Source organism: Bidens hawaiensis, unplaced genomic scaffold (assembly GCF_021521415.1).
Source record: "Bidens hawaiensis isolate Kalapana, Puna unplaced genomic scaffold, B.hawaiensis_p1.1 tig00003356_1, whole genome shotgun sequence".
NCBI lineage: Eukaryota > Viridiplantae > Streptophyta > Magnoliopsida > Asterales > Asteraceae > Bidens > Bidens hawaiensis.
The window spans coordinates 1,861,067-1,878,879 of record NW_027491185.1 but is presented as its reverse complement, the minus strand read 5'-3'; positions in this window follow the sequence as shown (position 1 = coordinate 1,878,879).

Sequence of the window (17,813 nt, the reverse complement as noted above, 5' to 3'; positions counted from 1 at the left end):
CTCCTATTTTGATACATAATAGAAAGATAATTATTATGGAATTATTTAACTAAAACTCGGTTATAGTATAACATGTTAGGTTAGCTATAAATATCGTGTTTAGGGTATGTGACAAATTACAATCAAGTTTTTTTAGTCTGATTTTCTTGATTAATAAACATTAGGAGTTAGCCAAAAATATCATGTTCTTTTTCTTTGTTTGTATATGTTCATCACATCGAAAAATACTCTAATTACCAGACGCTTAGTGGTTAACTGGTTATTATCTCTACAAAACCCCTGCTTATTCACAACTTTAAAATTATAGAACTTTAACACCACCTGTTAAAAACAAAACAAGGTAATGTAATGTTTGATGCATGTCACATAGAGAGACAGAATGAGCAGGTGGAGGGTGATGACAAAAATGGAACAACCTGGATAAAGTGGGAGTGTGGTGGGTGGGGGGTTGAGCTCGCCCTTAAGACACAGTCTGACCGTTCCAGGCCTCATTGATTGGGTTATGGGTCCGGTTCAATTTCCAACGGAACCCCCACATGCTCCTTTAGCCTTTATCATCACAATATAATTTTTTTTAAACCTTATTTTCAACCCTCAGTTTTCACAATCTGTGTAGGAAAAACTGGTCAATGTTTTTTTATATGTTCTTTTGTAGTATTTTACTTGATATAATCTATGGAATTATTACTTTATAACCGTGTCTTAAGTATTTGTGGTGATTAAACATACCTAGTCAAGTCAGCTTACACATTTTTCACACCACCATCACTAATTAACTTTTACCGTGGTGAAGAATGTTTGGGTCTCTTCAATTGTTGTATGGTGGTTGAATGGGTGTCACTGGTGTTGCGAGAAATAATTTGGGTACTTTGGAAACACTGACGTAAATAAATCGGGTACTAGAATCGAAAAGGAAATTTGGGTTCAAGATTTACAAATGAATAATGATTGCTTTGTGTTGTGCGTGCTTTGTGTAGTTTTGGGTACTTTTAGGAAATTTTAATTTTTTGTAAAAATGATGTTAACTCATTCATTGGTTAAACCACAACAGATACTTAGGGTTGTTTTAGTAAAAACCCTTTACCTATAAAGAAAGAAAGATCATACATTCTCTAAAACAAGTTAGTTTCGGTGGACATCAAGATAGGTGGGTTTGGATGCTTGGAGTAATGCCGGAATTCTTGGTTATAGGCGTTATAAAGATTATTAATGACTATATTCTTCTGACGGGGATTCGAAAAAACATTTTGTTTAAATTTCTTCCTAGAAATTTAACATAAGCGCTTGCCGTGTTTTGTTAAATAGGCTTCCCACACGAGCAAATATATGTCCAGTGTATAATGGCTTAATATAAAAGAGTCTAATGATCATGTTCTTGGTACATGGTTTCTTGCTAAGTGGATTTAGGATCTCGTTGTGTAGAGGCTTGGCCTTCTGTTGGTTAGTGTTCTACTCCGGGCGAGATGATGGCGTGGTTGAAAGCTTTGAAGGTTCAAAATCATAAGAATAATTTGATCGGGTTGATAATTTTTTATTCTTGATGGGTTTTATGGAGATTCAGGATGATTTTATATACAAGAAAAATCGTCACAATAAACAAACGATCTTCGATGATATTTACATTTTGCTTTTCTTTGGTATGGTAGTAGGAATCGGAAATACAAAAATTCTAGAATCAAGCGGCTTAAGAACCCATTATTGTACATGTAATTATGTTCTTGTCATAGCATCTTTTCGAGATTTGTTTCTTAATATATTTATGCCTTTCAAAATAAAATTCAATAAGATTACTACACTTAAAAACTTAGGGCATATGTAGTGGACTAACGCAACGTCCAAATAAGGTTAAAATGTCTAGCACACTGAAACAACATGAGTCGTTTTCAATTGATTTTTACGACATCTGATTTAGAAACGATGTAGGCCGGGTGTTGGTGAAATTTGACAATTAAGAGTCATTGGCTCAATCTTAATAAAATATTTTAATTTTAAACTGAAGAGGTAGGTCCCAGCAGAGCCCAGTTGGACCCGCAAGACTCACCTCAAAGAGGGACGTCTGCGCAGTTGAACCCGCAAGACTCACCTTCAACAGGGACGTCTGCGCAAAGGCTAAACTCGCAACCCCTTGAAGAGGGACGTCTGCGTAGAAACCAACTGGGCCCGCATGACCCACCATGCTCAGAGACGTGACGTCCTTACGCGCAGTACGCAAGCTGTTCCCGCAGGAAAAGCCTCCCAATGGTGAAGTACTCCGCCTGTTCCCGCAGCTGCGGATACAAGCCATCAGGGAAGGCTACCCGCGAAGCAAAGCTACACGCACAAGGCACTTAACTCTCATAATAATTCAGTAATGTCACCTGAAGAAGGAATGAGCAAAGCCGGGAATACTCCCGCCCAAATGAGCCAGTCCGTACGATACTGGAGGATCTTTTGTACTGTACCTGACGAGGTATGGACAAAAGATCTGGCCAAAGATACGACAGCTCACTGACAACAGTATGACGAGCAGCACGCTCTTGTACTGTATGTCACTATTAGCCGCTGCCTACTCACCAACCTGTCGGAGGACGTGCATAGCCTGCAGTTGGTGGAACAGGAATAGTACACAGCCGGCCTGGTCACTATCAGCCACTGCCTACCCACCAACCACCAGCATGGCATGTGCGTAGCCCACAGTTGGCAGAACAGGAACACTATTCAGCCGGCTGTACCTTCTTGGAAACCTACCTTCGGCTATAAATACTCCAACACCTTGGAATGGTATTATCTCATCTCTCATCTTATATCTTATCTCATATCTCATATCTTGATATATTACCTGATATCTGCTCTAGTCATTCTCTTAATATACACTTATATTCAAGAGCAATCTAGTCTGATTCTCACGCCGGAGGGTGGTCACAAGGAGGTACCCCCCCCCCTTCTCAGTGACGAGCTCACGGTGTCTGTTTTGCAGGTTATCAGAAAAACCATCTTCGCCGGATCTAACCCCTCGTGGGAAACATCTATTTAACCCCCAGATTATCTGTAATCTGCCCGGGGTCAATTAGTGTTTCTTCATAAACATTCTACAAATATAAGATAAGCACCTTTCATTTTCATATAAAAAACTAAATTGTTTTGCATATTTGAAGGCATCAGTCACATAAAAAATAGAATTTTGTATCTTTCTTTTTTATCTTTATAGTAGTTTTTAAAATAACATTTGTTTTTATTTCTTTTTTGTCTTATTACATATTAGTATTAGTATCTAATGAAATAAAAATATTAAATTATGATAAATAGTTAATAACTAAGTGAAGTAATAAATGAAACCATTACATTACACCCTTAAATGGATAAACGCTCGCTAACTACGTGACAGTTCTGTGAATGCACCATGATACTCTTAGATGGTGATGGTGATGGTGATGGTGATGGTGATGGTGATGGTGATGGTGATGGTGATGGTGGGGTAAAGAACATGTCATGAAGTCATTTTCCATGGCCAACCTTTTAATAATGTCATTCATTTTCAACCCAAAAGACAATTTGTCATTATGTGCTATATTAGGAACATGTCTTTTTCCAGCCAAAACTTGTATTCTCATTATAATAAGTAATGCTTCATCCAATTGCAATACAAAATATTTCCCACACTTATCCGATGTCTACTAACACTAACACACCATATTTTATTGATAGCTTACATAACATTTGGATAACTTATAAGTGTACCAATTAGCATTTTCATTTATATTTAAAACATTTATATATATCCTAATATGTTGAGCCCATTGAAGCATTTTGTATTACTGGGTCTGGTTGAGTAATAATGTTGACTACATTATACAATTAGGTCAAACTCACTTATCAACATATACTGATATACAAGAGATCCATACGTATACTGAAGAGTATTGATGAGACGAACCCAATGCACATTGGCATATGTAAGTAGCCAACCAACATAAGAACTAGCAATATAAAGATTGTGGTCAATGGCACAACAATAGATCACAGAATATGTTTCGCTTCATTAAAACAGGCTAAAGAGGATCATGCGTGAGAAGGCAAACTTGTTGAACTACATATACAAATCATGACAATTAAATCTTATGACAAAGATTTTAGATCAAACCAGTCAACAATAAGTCTATTGAATTGGAAATTTAATACCTGGACATGGGACAAATCGGTGAATGAATCCTTAGGATCCCCAATTAATCGTTTCATATGAAGCATGAATATTGAAATCCTTATTCCAAATTAACTCATCATGTGTGATAGAGACTACTTTTTCACCACCCAGTACTTACAAAGCTTGGTGGTAGTGGGTGGTTCGTCGTTATCTCTAGGAGTGACATCGGTTAACCATTTTGGGGGTTTTTGTTGGGTAAGAGGATCTTGGTGGGTATGGTCATGTACAACACAGAGCTGGAGTTCTGATTGACGAGCGTTGATGTGCAGGTTACATGAAGGTAGTCTTAATTGATGGTTGTCACTGTTGGCAATTGGGGTTTCTATTTTTCTTCCCTAAATACGCTTGAGTCTTTATTTGATACATCTTAATTTTGTTTTAGTTACATATATGCAATCATTTAATTTAACCATCGATCAAGTACGATCATCCACTTAGAAAAGTTCTTAAAATTTTCTCTATAAGAGGAGTTTCCATCCCTCCCACATATGCTTGTGTGTATATGTAAATGTGTTATGTGTGTATGTATACACACCACATTGAACTTCATTTATCGAAAGTTGTGTTAATTACACGTACTTTAGCATAATCCATTAAATAGAATAAGGATTATATGCATAAGTTTATAACGTTGTGTTAAATAAGTTATAACAACTAAACAGCGTGTCAAACTTTATAATTTTAATGTTAATGGGTTTGATGCATAGGTTTGTAGAGCTGCACAAATCGGGTACACCTTGAAAACCCGAACCGGTTCGGAACCGGTTTTTTTCAACCCGGGTAGAGAATGACACCGGTTCCAGTCAGGAACCGGTTCGGTTCCCGACCCGAACCGGTGCCCAGATATGCGAACTTTTAAGAACCGGGTAGGGTATGAACCGGAACCGGTTTTTACGTAAAAACCGGTTCCACCGGTTTTTTTTGAAATTTATAAATTAGAGCCGTTAGGAACCGGTTCCAACGGCTATATAGCCGTTTTTGACCGTTGGAACCGGTTTTTTAACTATAAATAGGGTTTTTTAACCGTTTTTGACCGTTTGACCGTTCAAACACGTGACTGACAGACAATAGTACAATTCTTCTCGGTCGTGCCAATCCCTTTCAACGCCTTGCAATATGGCTTCTCGATGTGCTTTCTCAAAGTAGAGTTGGAATCCTGCTTTAATATTGAACCACATAGTTTGCAACGAGCCTTTTGATAACCTTCGTCATCCACAATCAAATCCCAATTCTTCCATATGTCTTGGTTGCGGTTATGGTTGACTACCGTAACAACCCTTGGGTCCTCCGTAACAGGAACGGGGGCAACAAAACCACCCTTCTTAGCCTTGTTGTTAGTTTTTTTGATGGGTGCCATAATAATATTTTGTTGGATGGTCGGGTAAAGGAACGGGTTTGCTAAAGGAGTAGTATTTTAGTTTGTTTTTGAGTTTGGTGGTAAAACAAGTAATGGAAACAAGTTATATATAGGTTTGGCCCAAAAACCGGTTCCAACGGCTATATTACCGTTGGAACCGGTTCCAACGGATATATTGCCTCAAAAACCGGTTCCAACGGCTATATTACCGTTGGAACCGGTTCCAACGGCTACTTGGTGTCTAAAAAACCGGTTCCAACGGCTATATTACCGTTGGAACCGGTTCCAACGGCTAGTTTGACTTTTTGTTTGACCCTTGAAAAAAACCCGGTGGAACCGGTTTTTCCGGGTACGACCCGAACCGGTTCCAAATAAGAACCGGGTAGGAACCTAGGTTGGAACCGGTACTGAAATATATATAGTAGAACCGGTCCCGATTTTCGGGTACAAAAATACCCAAACCGGGTATTGTTCCAACCGGGTTGGAACTGGAACCGGTTCCGGTTCGGTTCCACCGGTTAGGTTCCGGAACCGGTTTTTTTGTACACGTCTATAGGTTTGTAATGCTGTCAAACCAAGGACGTGACAATCCATTAGACTTGCCGTAGCTTTCATCACACTGTAGGCCCGAGCCCAAGCCCATGAGACCAAGTACGTGAGTCCGTGACAAGTTACAGTCATGCACTTTGAATTCCAATATTTAGTTATTACTATTAGTGTCTGTTTGGTATGAAGTAATGGAATGGACGACGGAATTGAATGAACATGGTAATGAAATGGACAAAGAAATGGAATAAGTTATTACCATTCCAATGAAATGTTTGGTTACCACATGGGAATGAAACGAATCATTACTTTATATTGTTTGGTAGGTAGGAAAAAAAGAAAAAATAAAATTAAAATGGTAGTGAGTGGTGGTGGTGGAAGGTAGGTGGCAGTCGTGCATTGGTGGACGGTGATGGTGGTTGGCGGTAGCAGGTGGTGGTGGGCAATAAGATAATGGTGGTTAGAGGTGGGTGGTGGTAGTGGGGTGGAGGTGGGGTGGGTGGTGGCGGTAACAGTGATGGTTGTGGTGGGCGACGGGTGTGATGGTGGGGGGATGGTTGATGGATGCGGCTGGTGGTTAGCACTGATGGCGATGGTGGTGGACAGTGATGGTGGTGGTTGGTGGCAGTGGCGGCGGTGGTGGACAACGGTGACGGTGGGCGGCTGGCGGTGCTGGTTGGCACTGATGGCGATGGTTGGTGGAGGTGGGTGGTGGCCGGTGGCGGCGATGGTAGGTGGTGGTGGGTGTTGATGGTGGGTGGTGGTGGAAGGTGATGGAGGTGATGTAGGGTGAAAGAGGGAATGGAATGAAAAAAAAACATAGGGGTATGGAGGAAATGAAATTCGGGTATTTTAGAGGGAATGGAATGGATTAGGTAATGGGTCATTTCATTCATTTGATCAACCAAACACAATTTTCTCCATTCCTTCATAATGGGTCATTCCATTCCATCATTCATTATTGCATATCAAACGCTACCTTACTACTACTACTACTATTATTATTATTATAGGTGATCCACTGCATCGCAGTGGTGAAACCTATCTCGGTGAGGGCTTGGTCATCCCGGGTTCGAGACTGAGGGGGGGGGGGCGGTTTTATCTATTCCACCGGGTTTCCACGCATCTGGGTGGGCCGACCATGGCAGTCCCGATTGTGGGAATTTGGCCAGTACCACGTTTGGTTGCTTGGTTGGTCATTCAAAAAAAATATTATTATTATTATTATTATTATTATTATTATATTTATTTAAACATTATTTTTTTATTATTTTATTTTAAACATATTTTATTATTCTCTTATAACTTTTCAGGTATGCTATAAATCAACCCAAGTTACGTTATGAAGTTACTTTTTTTTTCCTATTCCGGTCTGTCCGAATCAACCCGAATTCGAATTGGTTTTTCTAACTCTAAATTCTAATCGGTTTGGTTTGGTTTCACTTTCAAGATATTCCAGTTTGAGAAAGCCGGTTCCAATAATCCTAGCTTGTACCTTGTTAAATGTATTTAAACAATTATATCACCTCTTTGATAATGATAACTATATCGATTTTGTGAAACCAACAAGTGGTTCCAAATATTGTTACCATGGAAAGGATAAACTGTAAACTATTTTTACTTTTACTTATACACAATGTTTGTTGGGTTTCAACGGTGGTTCGGAACGTAAACGGTCAAACTTTTTAACCCGTTTTAGTTAAGTATTCCGTTTAAGTAATCATTAATCAATATTAATAATTTATATATAAACGAACTATAAAACGCAACGGATAAATAAACGATTAAACGAACCATAAACCGAAACCCAACCCGGATCCGATTACAACGTTACACGAGCACGATTAATTAAATCACAACCATAGATAAAGTTTAAAGCGTTTATACCTCGGTTATCGAAACCAGGTGAGACACCGAGAGTTAACGAATGACACTAGACGTTGACACAAACAATCCGGCAACTGGTACAGCGGCGGAGGACGGCGGCGCGGCAGATGGCGGCGGCGCAGAAGCTCTGGCGACGGCAGTCGGTGGCGGCAGCAAGTAGTGACAGCTCACAGCGGCTACAGTAGCAAATGGAGCAGCTACAGTGGCCGGAAACAGCAACACGGACAGTAACAACTGACTATGGTGGTACTCCTTCGGTGAGGTGTGGAGGCCGGAGGTGGTGGCGGCGTTTTTCCGGTGGCCGTAAAAACGGGCAGCAGCTCGCGGCAGTGGCAAACAACAATAATAACAGAAACAACAGCAACTGGAGGCTATGGTGGTGTTCCGGTGAGTTGTTGTGGCCGGCGGGAGGTGGCGGCGGTTTTCCGGTGGCCGGGAAACGGCCGGCGGCTGCGGCTGTAATGTGGGCAGCTAGGGTTTTGTTGGTTAAAGATGATTAGGTTAATATTATTAAATATATAGTATGCTATATATAGAAAATATTTTAGGGTTTAATCAACCTTAAACCCATTGGGCTTAAGCCTAAATACCAACCAAAGCCTAAACCACTATCTTGTTGTGTCGGGCCCAGTTAACGTTTAAGTGGGTTTATATTCGTTACCCCCGGTGTAACTCTTACCGGGTCATATTCGGGTCGGTCCGCGTTGACTTGACCCGAACCGACCACAAAATCCAACAGTCTCCCACTTGGACGGATTTGGGTCAAGTATCACAACGCTAACAGCTAGAGGCGTTCTAGTTACACATAGCTGTCCCCAACCAAATATGACAATTTTAAATCCATAACCAAAATACCTTGGAATACCTTATTGCAAGATAATGAATTTATAGTAATCGTTGTCATCTATCCTTTCTGTATAAGACATCAATTGAACAATGAGACATGGATCAAATCAATCTCATATAGTGTTCAATTATTGTAGTTCTCGATATAGAGTCAAAGTGGTCCAATCAAACACACAGTAGGTTTGGGTGAGGCCTCACACTTTACCAGTTTGAATCAACGAGGGCGCCAATATGTCTAACTGTTACATTTTAATGTAAAAGTACAGAATCCCATCTTGACTACATACAACTCCCACTGAACTCCAGAACATTCCTAATCAACGCCTTTATGGCTAGCAGTTACGCAACAGCGGTTGACATGATCAATGAATAGTCCATGGTAACGAAAGTTTTAATATGTATCTCAGGTCTTAGGATACTAAATGAGCATACTATTATCAAAACATCTTATGATCAAGATCCATGAAGATGATTTGATGCGAGTTACATCCAACGTCATTCATAATGAGGTCTGTGAGTTTGGAAGTCAACTGCTTGAGTCCAAAGTCAGAATAGTATTAATTCAGAATCGTTCCCACGAGTCTGACCGACTACGAATAATTTAGAATACAATATTCACGGATTAAACGTATTAAAATGAACACAATTGTATTATTCGACGTTTGCATTTAACCATTAAATCAAAAGTGAACAAAGTAGCACAACTGATTAAACATTCATACATCCAAATACTAAATCAAAATAAATCACTAGCAAGTCTAAGCCCGATAGTATCTCTATGTTGATCATGCTTGTCCTGAGTTATTGGCTTAGTGAACGAGTCAACCAGATTTTGATCTGTGTCTACTTTGCTTATCATGATGTCACCTCGTTCCAGTATTACTCGTACATAGTGGAACTAAAAATGTGCTTGGCCATGTAATGATAATTGGGCTATTTGGCTTGAGCAATAGCACCTGTGTTATCACATATTACGTCGATCCTTTTCCTAAACATGGAACCAGATCGAGGTTGGCTATGAATTTCTTCATCCAAGCAGATTATGAGCGAGATACATCTCGGTCATTCTGGAAGTTAGCGTCAGTGTAACACCTTACAGTGAGCTCCTTTTTCCACTCCTCCAAACACGCTTACGAGACGTCAGGTCTAGTGCATAATATAGCGTACATGACAGAGCCAATCGCTGAAGCATATGGAATTGCTTGCATGTGCTTTGTTTCAATGTCCGTTGCCGGAGATTGCGATTTGCTAAAACGGTTCTTTTAGCAATGGAACAGCTCCTATCTTGGAGTTGTCCATTGAGAAGCGTGTCATGACTTTGCTTATGTATGTACTATGACTTAGCCCTAGAAGTCACTTAGATCTATCTCGGTAGATCTTCTATTCCCAGAATATATGCGGCTTCTCCAAGATCTTTCATTGCAAAACAAGATTCCAACCAGTGCTTAACTCCCTTAAGCGTAGGAATGTTGTTTCCAATGATCAGTATATCATCCACATACAAGATGAGGAATGATATAGTGCTCCCACTAGCCTTTATGTAAACACAAGGCTTGATGCGTGCGTGTGTGTCTTATAAAATATAAGATGGAGTGATTTAGCTTTTGCACAAGATCGTGTTTTAAATTTATAAAAGTGATTTCTACAAAGACTAAACACACACAAAATAAGCAAGTGTACCTATCGTATATGTAGAATAGCATTGGTAAGAACCAAGTATCGATCCGTGGACACAAAGGTTTCTGATAATAAATCGTTGTTTTACTTTAATCGGAGGTTTTAATCATTTTTGGGGTTAATTTTTAACTTTTTATAAAATATATATATATATATATATATATATATATATATATATATATATATAATATATAGGTGACCAAGAGAAGAGATTCTAAACGATTTGTTCAATTATGCGAAGATTACCATCTAAGATCAAGAATCCACTCCATTATAACATTGATAATTAATATTTGGACATGTGATAAACTTACCGTAGCAATATATGATAGATAGCTCCTTAAGCCTTAAGTGAGCATCTTTGGCACTAAGGAGATGGTATGCACATTTTAAAGTCCACCCTTTCCTAATGTCATACCATCTCAATGATGTCAATTTAAGTTGGCAAGTAGTTTCGTAAAGTAGAAAGATTAGGATTGACTTCGATTTCTCAAATACCAATTCTAACAACTTCGGGTGGTTGTAGTTCATCACACAACCTCCCCTTGGTTGATTTATGTAGGTTATAATTACACATTCCGTTAACATATGGTTTCTTTAACTAATTTGATATCCTAAGCAAAGCCATTTTCGGATTACCAAGGTTTAGAAAAATACACCATAACTTATATCTCATCATTTCTAAGTACAATATAAGGATCCATGTTTCGATAATGTATCAAAGTGTTTCTATCTTTCAAGAACATGAATCGATCATGAACAATTGCCAATGAAATTGACAACCACCAACTTTGAATTAGTGAATTAAGATGGTGAAACATTTCTCATCAAAAGATAATTGTAATATAACCATGTACTTTACTAGACTACATCACATGTCTTGATTAATTATCAAGTAAAACAAAGCTTCTTCATAGATTTTAGATGGTAAAAGGAGTTTAGCTCATAATGAGCATAGTGATAAACATTAAGATGATTGATAATAACAAATACATGATTAAACTTGGAACAATCTAACCAAATGTAGATGAATCTTTCTTCTTAATGATGGTCATGATGGTTGATGATGATGATTAGTGGTGATGACCTCCAAACCTTCAAACTCTTCACTAGATCTTCAAAGTGAGTGTTAATGTGTGTTTTTATAAGTGAAAACCGGATAGAATTCTTTTCAAGGCACACCAAATGAGTGCAACATGAGCCACTATTTATAGGCAATCTGGATGGTGAGGCACGGCCCCGTGCTTGATGAGCGCGCCCCCGTGCATTTTTATGACATGTGCCAGATTTGTTTTGTCTTTTGTGTGAGGTGGCAACGGCCCCGTGGTTGGTAGGCACGGCCCCGTGCTTTTTAGTGACATGTGCTCAATTCTTCTTTGTCTTATCTGCATTCTCGACCACGGCCCCGTGCATGTTGAGCACGGCCCCGTGCATTTGCTTCCAGATTTTGTCTTTTCTAGAGTCAGAAGCATGGGGGCGTGTTTCTTGAGGCATGGGGGCATGTTTCTTTGTTTTCTTTTGTTTTTCTTCATCTTTTTGCTTGTTTCTTCGTTTGGGGCTTGGTTTCACCTGAAATTATGTTTTATTATGATAAGTAGCCTTTTATGCTATGTTATTAGATAGAAATTGCATTTTTTAGAGATTATTTGATGCCGAAAAGATGTATATTTTTATGTACATCAAGGCTCATCTTCATTTTTTGACAAAATCAAATTCTTTGATCAAAATGTAGATTCCAGCTACGAGATGCTTGTTTGAAAATCCACTTGCTCCCTATTGCCCGACCTTCGGGGGTAGCTCAATCAAGTTCTAGACTTGATTGTCATGATTAGATTGCATCTCGGCGTTCATGGCATCTCGCTGTTTCTCATATTCCGGATCCAAGATTGCAGATATGTAGTTAGTAGCTTCGTCGCCAGGCTCGGCTACTAATAAGACTTCTGGACCATCTAGATGCCATAGGTATCTAGGATTGGGTGCGAGAGTCTGCAAACGCTCGTGTTCATGTCTGATGTATCAGCAACAACAACTTGTTGATCAGGCACTCTAGCTTCTAAGGGGTTGTTTGTGGTTCTTGAATTTCTTCAAGATCGACAAAATAATCTCCAGTTCCACGATCGAGAAATTCTTTCTCGAGGAAGTGATCTTCCCTCTTGATAGAAATCACATTTGTATCAGGATGAAAGAAGTAATAACCGCTTTGGTTGTAGTATTCGACGAATGCAGGAGGCGGTCATAAGGGCGAAACTCCAAAGGGAGTGAGGCAAGCTAGTTCTACACATCATCGATCGAACCATGTTTAGAAAAGTTCTATTCCTCCTCTCGCTCAGGCCATTATGTTGGGGTGTGCCAGGTGGAGTGAGCTGTGAAATAATTACACACTCTTTTAGATGACTGATGAACTCTGAGCTGAGATAGTTTCCACCTCGATCTGATCGAAGTATCTTAATGATTTTACCAAGTTGGTTTTCCACTTCGTTTTGAAACTCTTTGAACATTTCAAAAGTTTCATGCTTGTGTTTCATAAGATACACATAAGCATATTGATTATAATCGTCGATAAAAGAAACGAAGTATCTTTCATGGTTTCTAGACACGGTTCTGAAAGGTCCACATACATCAGTATGTATGAGTCCTAACAGATCTCTTGCTCGTTCACTTTTATGAGTGAAGGAGTTTTTGGCGAGTTTGCCAGCTAATCAAGATTCACAATCGTCAAAAGAGTCCGGTCCTGTGGATTCAAGAATCCCTTCGGATTGGAGTCTTTAACTCTTTCCTTGCTTATGTGGCCAAGTCGGCAATGCAAGAAATGTATCGTTGATGCCAGATCTGATACGTTTTTGAAAGATTATATACGTTATTATTAGTTTGAACATATATCTCATAAATACCATTTCGAGGTTTAGCCTCAAAATAAAAGATATCATTTAAGTAAGTAGAAATAGCCATGCCATTGAAAACATACTTAAAACCTTGTTCAAACAACAACGAAATTGAAACGATGTTTCTGGTCAAACCAGTAGCATACAAACAATTATTCAAATGAAAAACTAGGTCAGATGGACAAGTAAAATGAAATACTCCAGTTGCCAAAACTGGTACTCTCTTCTCATCTCCAACGATGAGTTCCATGCTGCCTTTATTCAGTTTCTTCCACATCTCAGGCTCCTGCAAGACATTAACAATGTGGAAACCACATCCGGTATCAAATACCCATGTGTTGCTAGAGACAGTGAAAAGTTTAATGATGTATATGGAAATACCTCGAGAAGAGCCTTCACCATTGGCTCTCTTCATCTTGATCTCAGAAAGGTATTCGGGATAGTTTCGCATCAAGTGTCCCATTTGGTTGCATCGGTGGCACTGGTGCTCCTCAGGGGGCGGCGGTGGTATCTTTGGAACCCCTTTGTTAGCATTGGTGGCACGAGGGGCAGCAATGGTAACATTCTTCTTTCCTTTACCCTTATAACCCCGGTTCTTGGGATTAGGCTTCTTAACACCAGCAGATCAAATCATCATAACTTGATTGGTCCTAGAAGGAATGTTCATCTCAGCTATCTTGAGCATGTTATGAGGCTCCGACACTGTCTTCACCCAGCCATTCATGTTGAAATTCATTACGAACTGGTCGTATGAGCTGGGGAGAGAGTTGAGGATGAAATCAGCTGCCATCTCATCAGGCAGGGGATAATCAAGTTTCTTGAGCTGATCGATGTGCCCCTTCATCTTAAGAACATGCGCACTGACGGGAGACCCTTCTGCCATCTTGCAACTAATGAGTTATTTCATGGTGTCGAATCGTTCTTGACGGGCTTGTTTCTGGAACATGCCCTTGAGTTGCTCAAGCATCTCATAGGCACCAAAGTCTTCTAAGCCTTTAGCAAGCTCATAAGTCATGGTGGCTAGCATAATGCAGGAGACATCAGCCGAGTCATCCTTATGCTTCTCAAGAACTTTTCGAGCAGCGGCTGTATTGTTTTCAGGCTCTGTTGGAACAGGTCCATCGAGAACATACAGGCGCTTTGCCATGGTGAGAACAAGTCTCAAGTTGCGATGCCATTCGATGAAGTTGGTACCGTTCAGTTTATCCTTCTCAAGGATAGTCTTAAGGGCGTAGGGTGAGTTTTCGTTTAACGACATCTGATTAATTAAGCAAAAGTAAATTTAATTAGTATTTTCAACGTTGTAGTCCCATTATTAATGACCCAATAGCATTAATGAAGTAGGAGCATGAGAATCCGGCTTCCAGTTATTAAAGGCAGCTGTAGCACACAACATTAATAAGTGGTTAGGCAGACTGACAACGATTGCCAATTATGAATAGAGCACAACTCTCGGTTTATGAGACCTATAGAGACAACGATTGTCTGTATAGATACGTTTAGCCTCATCTTTGCCCACTTTAAGTCTCCAGACAGCTTTAGCACGTAACAGGAGAGTAAAGTAATAGTTTTCCTAGTATAGTGACGTGTGAAAGGGCCGGATGTGTCAACGAAACGCTTTCACCTTGATGGGATAGGCTAGAAAACAAGTGCGGTGTTGTAGCTCCAAACACTCGAAATTTCGCAGTATGCTTCAAGTGTGACTTGTAGTAGGATTGGCATAAACTATTGGTTTTAAATTGAGATTAATATTAAAATTACCAAATAGAGTAAAAGTCAAATTTTACTGTATTTATTATCGGGACGAATTGATGAACCCTTTCATCTCTCATGACACTTAGTTTTAAATAACCTATTAAAAACTAAGTTTGTCGCGATACGACTAACCAATTTTAAGTTAATAGAAATCAATTAAGTTATTAGTTTTGAAAATCAAAATGCTTTTAATTTGCAAAACATAATTGATTAATAAAATGTTTATTTTCAAATTTATTTGGTATTATGTTGGTGATATTATAATCCTATTATAAACAATCCAAGCAACCACAATAGCAAATAATAATATGTAAATCCTTATGGCCAAAAGGTGATCGGTCTCGCTAGAGCCAATTAGGGAGACCGATCGGGTCAAGGGGTTCACAACACAAAACAACCACAAGGATGAACTTCTTCGTGCATCCCGTCATCTTGTCCGAACTCCCACTAACTCCAAGAAATCCTTGAGCTCGTCCTCGGTTATCTTCGCGTCTTCTTTATTACAAATATATAAACTAATAATAATTTGCCCTATTACAAAATTGAACCATCTTTATGGCCAAAAGAAAACCGAAAAATAAATAATAACCGTTTACAACTTTTGAACCATCCATATGGCCAAAAACAAGCTCAACAACCAAAGACAACCAAACAAACATAGGTCGGGGCCGGATTTACATATTCAAAATAAATAAAATTTCGGGTCGTTTTGACTTGGTCAAATAAAATAAACAAAACTTTGACCAAATCTAAAATCACCCGAAAATAAATCCAGATTAAAAACATTAAACGATTTAAAGTTTAAGATGTAGATCTGGTTTTAAACGAAACGGGATCGACTCGTACGTTGTAACCGCGGCTCTGATATCACTGTTGGGTTTCAACGGTTGTTCGGAACGTAAACGGTCAAACTTTTTAACCCGTTTTAGTTAAGTATTCCGTTTAAGTAATCATTAATCAATATTAATAATTTATATATAAACGAACTATAAAACGCAGCGGATAAATAAACGATTAAACGAACCATAAATCGAAACCCAAAACTCGGATCCGATTACAACGTTACACGAGCACGATTAATTAAATCACAACCATAGATAAAGTTTAAAGCGTTTATACCTCGGTTATCGAAACAGGGTGAGACACCGAGAGTTAACGAATGACACTAGACGTTGACACAAACAATCCGGCAACTAGTACAGCGGCGGAGGACGGCGGCGCGGCAGATGGCGGCGGCGCAGCAGCTCCGGCGACGGCAGTCGGTGGCGGCAGCAAGTAGTGACAGCTCACAGCGGCTACAGTAGCAAATGGAGCAGCTACAGTGGCCGGAAACAGCAACACGGGCAGTAACAACTGACTATGGTGGTAGTCCGGTGAGGTGTGGAGGCTGGAGGTGGTGGCGGCGTTTTTCCGGTGGCCGGAAAAACAGGCAGCAGCTCGCGGCAGTGGCAAACAGCAACAATAACAGAAACAACAGCAACTGGAAGCTATGGTGGTGTTCCGGTGAGTTGTTGTGGCCGGCAGGAGGTGGCGGCGGTTTTCCGGTGGCCAGAAAACGGCCGGCAGCGGCGGCTGTAATGTGGGCAGCTAGGGTTTTGTTGGTTAAAGATGATTAGGTTAATATTATTAATATATAGTATGCTATATATCGAAAATATTTTAGGGTTTAATCAACCTTAAACCTATTGGGCTTAAGCCCAAATACCAACCAAAGCCTAAACCACTATCTTGTTGTGTCGGGCCCAGTTAACGTTTAAGTGGGTTTATATTCGTTATCCCCGGTGTAAGTCTTACCGGGTCATATTCGGGTCGGTCCGCGTTGACTTGACCCGAATCGACCACAAAATCCAACAATGTTATCATTTAACATTTAATCATATGCTAAGTAATAATTTGGATAACTATTATAATCATTTAAATACTTAATCAGTGGAATGATTGAAACATAACAAGCAATGTTTACGATTTAAATACTAAGTAATAAGTTGTTGAATGATTTAAATACTTAATCAGTGGAATCCTGAGAATACATAACAAGCAATGTTGTTCTTATTTGTTGACATTTTGGAGTTGAGAAAATAAGACTTGGTTTTCTTGATGAAGAACAAATGCTTTTCTTCTAAGTTTTTCATTCTCTTCAATCATGCATTGATTTTGCATGTACAACTTCAAGTTCTTCATTGCCATCTTTCTTTTCAACATCACAAATGAGACCCTTGTTTTGTTTCTTGGAATTCTCCTACCCATAACTCTTTTCCTGTTACATTCAACAAACTATTAGGTTTGAGAACATGGTTTACGAGTCGTGACAATACACGTAGTTCATGTGTGTTGAAAATGGAACTAGGATCATGATCCATATGCATAATAATAACGCATATCAAGCATAATTCTAGTTACAATAGCTTTAAATAACGAGAGTGAGGAAACTAACCTTTGTAAATGATTAAAGTCAAAGCTTGATTTTTGGATTTCTCGGTGAGGAGTGAGGTATGAAGGATGAGATAGGTTTTCTTTGGAAGTTTCACGACACATCTTCTATGCAACTCTTAATTCTAATACGTGTTAGAAGGGAATGATATATTTTGATCAAATAGTGAAAGCCAGAGAACAAGTGGTTTCATATATATAGGCCAATTGGGCAATGGTCATTACTTATTTCATTGTGTGTACAAGGGGTACA